We start from the raw sequence: 9,299 nt of genomic DNA, 5'->3' as shown, positions 1-9,299 counted from the left end.
GGTCCCAGCAGAAGAAACTAAGAAGTCACAGTCAGTGAGATTTGTGGAACACCAAAAAATTGTACTCTCCTATGAGCCAAAAGTAGAAAGAATTCCAAGAGGAAACTATATCACATGGCACTGAGAGGCCAAATAAGATGAAGGTTGAGAATTTAGTATTGGATTTAGCATCTGACAAGATTGATATCAGTTAATTGACAGGAATTAAAGCCTGAGTACAGTGAATTCAAGAGAGAATTAGAGGAGAGAATTCAGAGAAGTGTAGATGTAAAAATCAAACATGTTTGCCTTACAAGGGGTCAGATATATGAGATGGTTCCTGCAGGTGCATGTGAGGTCAAACACGCAATATGACATGCTGGCATGTTTATGTGAATGACTAAACAGAGAAGGAAATAAATGATGACAGAGGTGAGAGAAGAGATATATCTAGTATGAAACATTTGAGTAGAGGAAAATACAGGATGCAATAAACAAACTAAATGATTTTTGTTCTTAGAAGCACAAAAAATTAATTCATTGCTATGGGAAGAAGGCAGAGTATGCAGTATTGTTATATGTAGGGTTATACATTTGGTAATGGGAGAATGCACTGTTTTTTTCTATTTGTTCTGTTTTGACAGTGAATTGAGAATATTATTAGTTAGCTTTAGTGTAAAAAGTGAGGTGTATGGAGTTTTTATCTCCATCCATGCTTTTTTTAAATGCTCATAGAAGCTTTATTTATAATTTCACCAAATTATAAACAACTCAAATGGCCATCAGCAGTAGTATGGATGAATATATATATTCACATAATGGATTACCATACCCCAATACAATTTTTAAAATAAATCTGCACATAATAACATAAAAATTCCATTTATGTATTGACGATCAAAAGCTATCAGACCACACACAAACACAAAGTACTACTTACTTTAGTAAGATAATTTGGCAATAGAAGACAAAATTATGGTCACTACTAGGAAGTGGGACGCAGTGAAGGTGGCTTCTGGAATTTATACTAGAAATAAAGAATTAAGAAGCTGGAAATAACCTCCCTCAACTTTTATCTGAGAATTTCTTGATATCTCCTTCACTTTTGAAAAACAGATTTGCTGTATACAGAGTTCTTGGGCAGAAATCATTTTACTTTCAGTACTTTTAAATAAGCCATCCCTCTGCCTTCTTGTCACCGTGGTTTCTGAGGGGAAATTGGCACTTACTCTTACTGAGTCTCCCTTGTAAGTGACATATTCCTTCTCTTTTGTGGCTTTCATAACTCTTCATTTAACACTGGTATTTGAACGTTCAATTATAGTATGCCATGGTATTGATATATTTGGATTTACCTTGTTTGGATTTCATTGAGCAACTTGGATGTGTATATTTGTCTTTCTTTAATTTGGAAGTTTTTAACTGTGATTTCTTTGAATATTCTCTGTCCCTCTCTTTATCTTCCTTCTAGGAGTCCTACAAAGTGTATATTGGCATGCTTTATTGTGCCCCACAGTTTTTTCAAGCTCTGTTTTGTTTACTTCTTTCTTTTTATAGCTCCTTAGACTGAACAATTTCAATTACCTTATCTTCAGGTTCACTGATTCTTTCTTCTACTAGCTCTTATCTTTTGAACACCTCTAGGGAATTTCAAATTTCTGCTCTATGGTCTTCAGTTCTGTTTGGTTCTTTTTCATAATTTCCATTTCTCTGTTGATATTCTTTCTGTGTTCACATATCATTTTCCTGATTTCCTTTATCTCTGTCCATGCTTTCCTTTAGGTCTTTAAACATGTTTAGGAACATTTTTAAAAAGTCTTTGTCTGGAATGTCCCAGGTGTGATCCTTGTCATTTACTTCTAATTCTTGAATCTTCTTCTTTGCTTGGGTCATCATGTCCTTTTTTTTGTATGTTTTGTAAACTTTTGTTGACACCTGTACAATTCGATATTTTAATAAGTTATCACTGGAATTTAGAACTCTTGAGATATCTATTCTTTAAGCTTATTTTCAGCCATTGTCATGACAGAGCTGTCCTTGGATGCAGAGTACAACCAAAAAAAAAAAAAAGGAAGTAAAGGATGAAGGAAAAAAAGAAACAACATTCCCAATCTCTGCAGACTGAGCTGGACAAGTACTTTCCTTCAGGACCTATCCATACAATGAGTTAAGAGAAAAGTTCCAGGCCAAAGCAGAGAGGCCTTCCTGATCCTTGCTGCTTTCTACATGCAGGACGAGTTCTGGAATGGTAAATTCCTCAGTTCAATACCAGTATGTGTGTGGGGATTACCCTGTTCCCTCCAGAACTGGGATCAGGAATTGACACTGAGAATGTGGGACTATTCCAAACTGAGATGGTGAGAGGGGAGGAGGAGGTAAACTAAAGCACCATGAGATACTACCACTTTTAAGTAAAATTTTTCTTCATTTAGCATTCTCCTATTTACAGTGGCCACATTACTGTGTTCTGGAGCTTTGAAAAAGTTGTTTCTGCCAGTTCTTGCTGGTTATTGAACGCTTCTGTGGGGAAAAGAGCCGTGAAGTGTCTTATTCCACAATCTTGATCAGGGCCTCTATCCATGCTTTTTAATGTAATCAGTACATTTAGTTGACTATAGAACATTCATTTTCATTTTTTGTCAGTGCCTTAAATGGCTGTCAGTTCAAAATACATCAGACATATTAGTTGGTGCATGTAAATAAAACTTCATACAGTGCAATCATCTTGAAGAATAAGATTTTTTATTGAACATTCAAAAATTAAGGTGCTATGAATAATTTAATGTCTCACTTTCTTTCTTAATATAACTAGCCAATTGCTTTATCATTCATTTTCTGTCCTATTTTCAATGGGAAAAAACATTTTTTTCATAGTCATCTCTAGAGTTTCTGTAACTCTTTGGAAGTATAGATACTTAGCCATCTAGCTTTGGATATGTGTCTTTAAAAATATAATAAACTTTTAGGTAAGTAAACTGTTGCAAGAAATATGTTTCAAGAATAAGTATATTACAAAAGTAAAGTCACCTAATATTTTATTAAATCTGAACTGGAATTCCAGTGGCCCTGTTAAGTTTATGAAGATTATAAGACATTTTATGTAGATATAGAATATAGAACATAAAATATTTCAGGAAATATGTATTCAATCTTATCAATAAAATTTCAAAGTTAACTAACTCAGTATTGGTATTTATGCAGGTATTTTTTTCCTTCCCCTCCACATAGGAAGATTGACAGGATTACACCTGGTATCTAAAGGGGATCTTCAGTAATGTAGTCATAGCTGTGTATCCAAGTTATTTATATCCTTGCTGATCTTTTCCTTGTTATAATATTCAATTAAAGGCACTAGATTTGTAATTGACATCTAATAAAAGTAAGATGCTGTACCAGGTGCTGACTTCGCAAATGACTATGTAAACTCATTTGTAATTGTCACATATTCATATTTACCTGCTAACCATAATTTGTAATATACTAGCATTATTTTGGTTGAAAAATGGTTCATACTAAATTATGTCCACCCTATTCTAGAATTTGAAGTTATTAAATTATGGGACAATGTAACAACCTCATCTGTAACAATTATTTTCATAATTCTAAAAAGTTTTAAATGGGTAATTTAGTCAAATTTTACACATCATTATTTTTAAAATAAGCAATTAGTTCACTTGTTCTTCCTAATTGATTTTTTTTTCCTTCTTCCTCTAGGTGGGAGGATGTGTTGGATTAGAACTGTTTTCTTTTGAGGCTTTTCAAAGAGTAATGATGGACTTTTGGGAAGATGGTGAAGCAGGGCGGATGGGAGTCAACCCTGCTCCAAGGAACAAGATAAGGGGCAGGCAAAGAATGACCAGGACTGTGGTCCCAGGGGTAGAGTGACTGAGGAGGGTCTTTAGGGTGTTTTGGGGAGGAGAAGGCCGGGAAATCAGGATTGGGAGAGTGAGGTGGTTCACACTGTCAGGGAGTCCCACTGGGAGCCAGGGGCATGGGGTAATGCGCATTGGAGGGAACTGACTTTCCTCCTCCAGTCCTGGAGAACCCCCCTGAGCAGACCTGAAGCCAGCAGTGCCCACGGGGACCCTGGAGATGGCCCGTCAGTCTGCTGCAAAGAGTTGCGTCCCGGGGTGCTGGGAGTGGTCACCCGCCTGGGCGCTGCAAATAGCCGTCCCATCAAGCGCGGTGCTGTGGGTTGGTTGCTTACCCCACCCTGGGTGCTGATCAGCTCCCTCACCCTGCGTGCCGGGATCAACCATCCTGTCACTGCAGCTACAGCAGTCCCCGGGCCACACACGCCATCTTTTCAGCTGGTCTTTGCGGGTGCAGCAGGGGAAGGCGGTGCCTCAGAATCGCCACCTGCTGGAGGGATATAGTAAGTACAGGCAGGCAGACACCCTATCTCCCTAGGTTTCTCTTTTTCTTTTTTCTTTTGCCTCTTTTCCCCCATTTTCCAAGATAGATCTTTTCTATATATTATATATAATATATATTTATTCTTTACTAATAATATTTTTATTTTTATATTTACATTTTTATTGATTTTTTATTTTTTAATATTCTATTTTATTGTATTTATTTACTTTTTCTTTAATTTTTATTTTTTTCCTTTCTGTGGGTACCAGTCTGAGTTTATCTCTAATATATGTTGGGTTGTCTTCTTCTGACTCTGGGGCCTACTGCGGTGGAGGTGGGTTTTTTTTTTTGGTTGTTGTTTTTAATATTTTATCATTATTATTTATTTACAGTTTTGAAGGCTAGATCTATTAAAAGTTAGACTGGGGTACAATGGTTAGGAATCAAGCCCATATCTCCTACGCAGCAGGCAGGTGTTTTGCCACTGAAGTACCCATGCACCCTGGTCTAACTTTTAATAGACCCTCAACTAAAACTACACTCCTTACATGAGATCTAGATATTGGTTTGATGGGGAACTACCAACAAATCAAGTGCAAAAGGAAACCCTCAATGCAAAAACAAGTAAATAAAAAACTTTAGATAAGTGAAGGAAACCAACTTGCAAAATAACCTTATTAAAATAATCACATGCCCTGAACACGCCAGAAAATCATAAAACACATGAAGATCCAAACAAATGGCCCAGCCAAATGACCAAATAAATCAGAAGGGACCCAATATGGAACATCTACTCAAGGATATCTATAAAAAAATAAAGGGTATCAGGAAGACACTGGAAGACTGTAAAGAAGTCAAAAGATTAAACAGAAAAATTGCAGATCTCACAGAAATGAAAGACCAAATTAGAAAAATACTAGAGATGCACAACAGTAGATTCAAAGAATTAGAAAGAAGAATAAGTGAGCTGAAAGACAAAACAATTGAACTAGAGCACACAAAAGAACAAATGGCAAGAAAGATGGATAAAATGGAACTGGATCTTAGGGAAATGATGGACAGCAAGAGGCATGCAAATATAAGGATCATTGGTTTTCCAGAAGAAGGAGAAAAGATTAAAGAGCTTTGGGAAAGTTAGTGGAAGATATAACTAGGGAAAACTTCTCAATCCATATAAAAGATGTAAGTATACAAATTAAAGAGTCCCAATGAACTCCAAATAGAATAAATCCAAATCAGCCTGCTTTAAGACACATACTAATCAAATTGTTGAATGTTGAAGAGAAAGAGAAAGTCTTGGAAGCAGCATGAGAAGAATGATCTACTACATACAAGGGAAAACACATAAGACTGAGTTTGGACTAATCAATAGGCACCATGGAACAAGAAGGCAGTGGTATCATATATTTAAGATCCTGAATGAGAAAGGCTTCCAACCAAGAATTATCCAGCTAAGTTGTCCTTCAAAATTTAGGGAGAGATTAAAATCTTTAAAGACAAAGAAAGACTAAGAGAATTAGTCAACCAGAAATCTGCCCTAAAAGAAATACTAAAAGAAGTCCTGTCAGTGGAAAGAAAAATAAAAAAGACAGGTGAGGGAGGTCTGGAGGAGGGCACAGAATTGAAGAATACCAGTAATGGTTATTTAAAGGATAAAGAGAGAGAGAGAGAAAAAAAAAGAATACATAGATCTGATGAATAAAAACCAAAGGATAACATGAAGAGATTTTTAAAAATCATAAGAGAATATGATGAACAACTAAATGCTAATGAACCAGACAACTTAGATGAAATGGACAAATTCCTAGAAACACATGAACTACCTATACTGACTCAAGAAGAAATAGAGGATTTCAACAAACTAGTAACAAGAGCAGAGATTCAGTCAGTCACCAAAATCTTCCTACAAAGAAAAGCCCAGGAACTGAAGGCTTCACAGGGGAATTTTATCAAACATTCTAAATAGAACTTACACCAATCTTGCTCAAACTCTTCCAAAAATTTGAGGAAAAGAGAATGCTACCTAACTCTTTTTGTGAAGCTAACATCACTCTAATACCCAAATTGAATAAAGATGCTACAAGAAAGGAAAACTACAGACCAATTTCCCTAATGAACGTAGATGCAAAAATTCTCAACTAATTGAATCTAAAGACACGTTAAAAGAATTACACATTACGACCAAGTGAAATTTATACCAGCAATGCAAGCTTGGTCCCACACAAGAAAATCAATCAATGTAATAGAGCACATTAGCAAATCGCAAAGAAAATACCACATGATCCTATCTATTGATGCTGAAAAAGCAATTCAACAAAATTCAGCATCCTTCCCTGATAAAAACACTTCAAAAGTTAAGAATCAAAGGAAACATTCTGAGTAGCATAAAGGGTGTGTATGGAAAACTGATAGCCAGAATCATACTCAATGTGACATATGAAAGCCTTTCCTCCAGGATTCAGAGTGAGACAAGGATGCCCAATGTAACCACTGTTATTCAACATTGTACTAGAAGTCCTAGCTGGAGTGATTAAATAGGACACAAATATGTTCATGTTTTTAGCCCACTCAGAAAGGTCTATCTACATACCTCTTCCCAAGACCTCTTTGTCACCAATTTTCCAAGTAAGGTCTTTCCAAGTCCCTGACCATCCAGCCAAACCATTAGCAACAGCCCACAAGTCAGTACACAAATGGACCTCTGGCCAGTTCTCCTTCCAAGCAACATGAACAATCAAATGCACTGCTCAAAGTTCTGCCCACTGGGAGGATTTCCCCTCACCACTATCCTTCAAGGACATCCTGTTGTAATGTTGCAACTGTCCACTTTCTGGAGGTACCTGCATATCATGTTGAACCATCTGTAAACCAGGTCCTAGTTTTCTCTTCCTCAGTCAATACACTGAAAGGAATTCCCCAAGAGGCCATAGCTCTGGTCTGGGAAAGAGAAGGTTATGTGGCAGGAGTGGAGATCATGGGCATTTGGGCCACTTCCTCATGTAACTTACTTGTGCCTTTAGGACCTGCTCTGGCCCTATCTTGAATATACCATTTCCATTTTACAATAGAGTGCTGCTGCACACACCCAACTTTATGGCTTGGTGGTTCAGACAACACCCAGCTCATGATAGGCAACTCAGATCTCATGGTAACTTGGTGGCCCACAATTAAGCGTTCTGTCTCTACTAAGGCCCAGTAGAAGGCCAAAAGCTGTTTCTCAAAAGGAGAGTAGTTACCTGCAGCAGATGGTAAGGCTTTGCTCCAAAGTCCTAAGGGTCTGCATTGTAATTCTCCTAAAGGGGACTGCCAAAGGCACCAAACAGTATCTCTATTTGTCACCGACACTTCCAGCACCATTGGATCTGCTGGATCATATGGCCCAAGTGGCAGAGCAGCTTGTACAGCAGCCTGGACCTGTCGCAGAGCCTCCACTTGTTCAAGTCCTCCTCAAAATTAGCAGCTTTTCTGTTCACTTAATAAATGGGCTGGAGTAACACATCCAAATAAGGAATAGGTTGCTGCCAAAATCCAGAGACTAACTAGGCATTGTGCCTCTTTTTTGGTTGTGGGAGGGGCCAGATGCAGCAACTTATCCTTCACCTTAGAAGGGATATCTTGACATGTCCTACACCATTGGATACCTAGAAATTTCACTGAGGTGGAAGCCCCCTGTAATTTGTTGAATTTATCTCCCATCTTCTGATACACAAATGCCTTACCAGTAAGTTGTTACTTCTTCCTCACCAGGTCCAATCAACATAATATCATCAATATAATGGACCAGTGTGATGTCTTGTGGGAGGGAGAAATGATCAAGGTCCCTGCAGACAAGATTATGACAGGGCTGGAGAGTTGATATACCCCTAAGGAAGGACAGTGAAAGTATACTGCTGACCTTGCCAGCTGAAAGCAAACTTTTTCTGGTGGTCCTTGCTAACAGCTACTGAGAAAAAAGCATTTGCCAGATCAATAGCTGTATACCAGGTAATAGGGGATGTATTGATTTACTCAACCAATGATACCTGTGGCATAATTTTATTCTTGGCCTGGTGGCTTAGTCTCTTTCTCTCCCTCCCTCGCCATTTTGGCACGTCCGGTTCTTCTAAGCCTCTGAATTACAAGCCTCACCAGCGACTAGTGATGATGCAGCCTTGTCTCTCTAACCCTATTGGCCTTCTCCTTAGTCCTCCACCTACCTAACATCCTCTGCTACGGGTACACTCAGGAACAGCATCTCTATGGTCACAGTCACTCATCCGTCCTCCCTGTGTGATTGGCTACCCTCCCCTGGAGGCCACGCCCTAACTCCGCCTCTCAAACTGTATATAATCCAGGGCTTGTCAAGCCTCGTGGTCTTTAGCTTCTGGCGGCCCTGGCATAAGCATCTACCAACAATAAAGCTACCTCGCTTCATGCCTTAATTGACTCGGCCTCCAGTCCTTTAGACCCGCAGCGAGGTCTCCTGCGTGCGCCCCTTGGACCCAGACCCCCGGCTCGAGCCCCTTTTCTGCGTGCGGCAGTGTCGTCTAGCAAGCAGTGAGAAGCTGAGGAGTAGAGGGTCCCCGATAGTTTAGCGGTTGGCCCAAACCGCAATACCACATCCAGAACAGCAGCTACAATTGGAGTTACCACATGGTCGAGTTTACAATAATCCACTGTCTTCCTCCAAGACCAATCTGTTGTCTGCGTAGGCCAAATAGGAGAGTTGAATGGGGATGTGGTGGGAATCACCACCCCTGCATCCTTCAAGTCCTTAAGACTGGCAGTAATCTCTGCAATCCCTCCAGGAATCAAGTATTGCTTCTGATTTACTATTTTGTTCAGTAGGGGTAGTTCTAGTGGCTTCCACTTGGCCTTTCCCACTGTAATAGCCCTCACTGCATGAGTTAGAGAGCCAGTGGGGGTTCTGCCAGTTGCTCAGTATGTCTATTCCAATTATACATTCTGGAACTGGGGAAATAGCT

This window comes from Tamandua tetradactyla, chromosome 1, assembly GCF_023851605.1.
Source record: "Tamandua tetradactyla isolate mTamTet1 chromosome 1, mTamTet1.pri, whole genome shotgun sequence".
Lineage (NCBI taxonomy): Eukaryota > Metazoa > Chordata > Mammalia > Pilosa > Myrmecophagidae > Tamandua > Tamandua tetradactyla.
The sequence above is the reverse complement of the archived record's forward strand: the minus strand, read 5'-3'. Positions refer to the sequence as shown.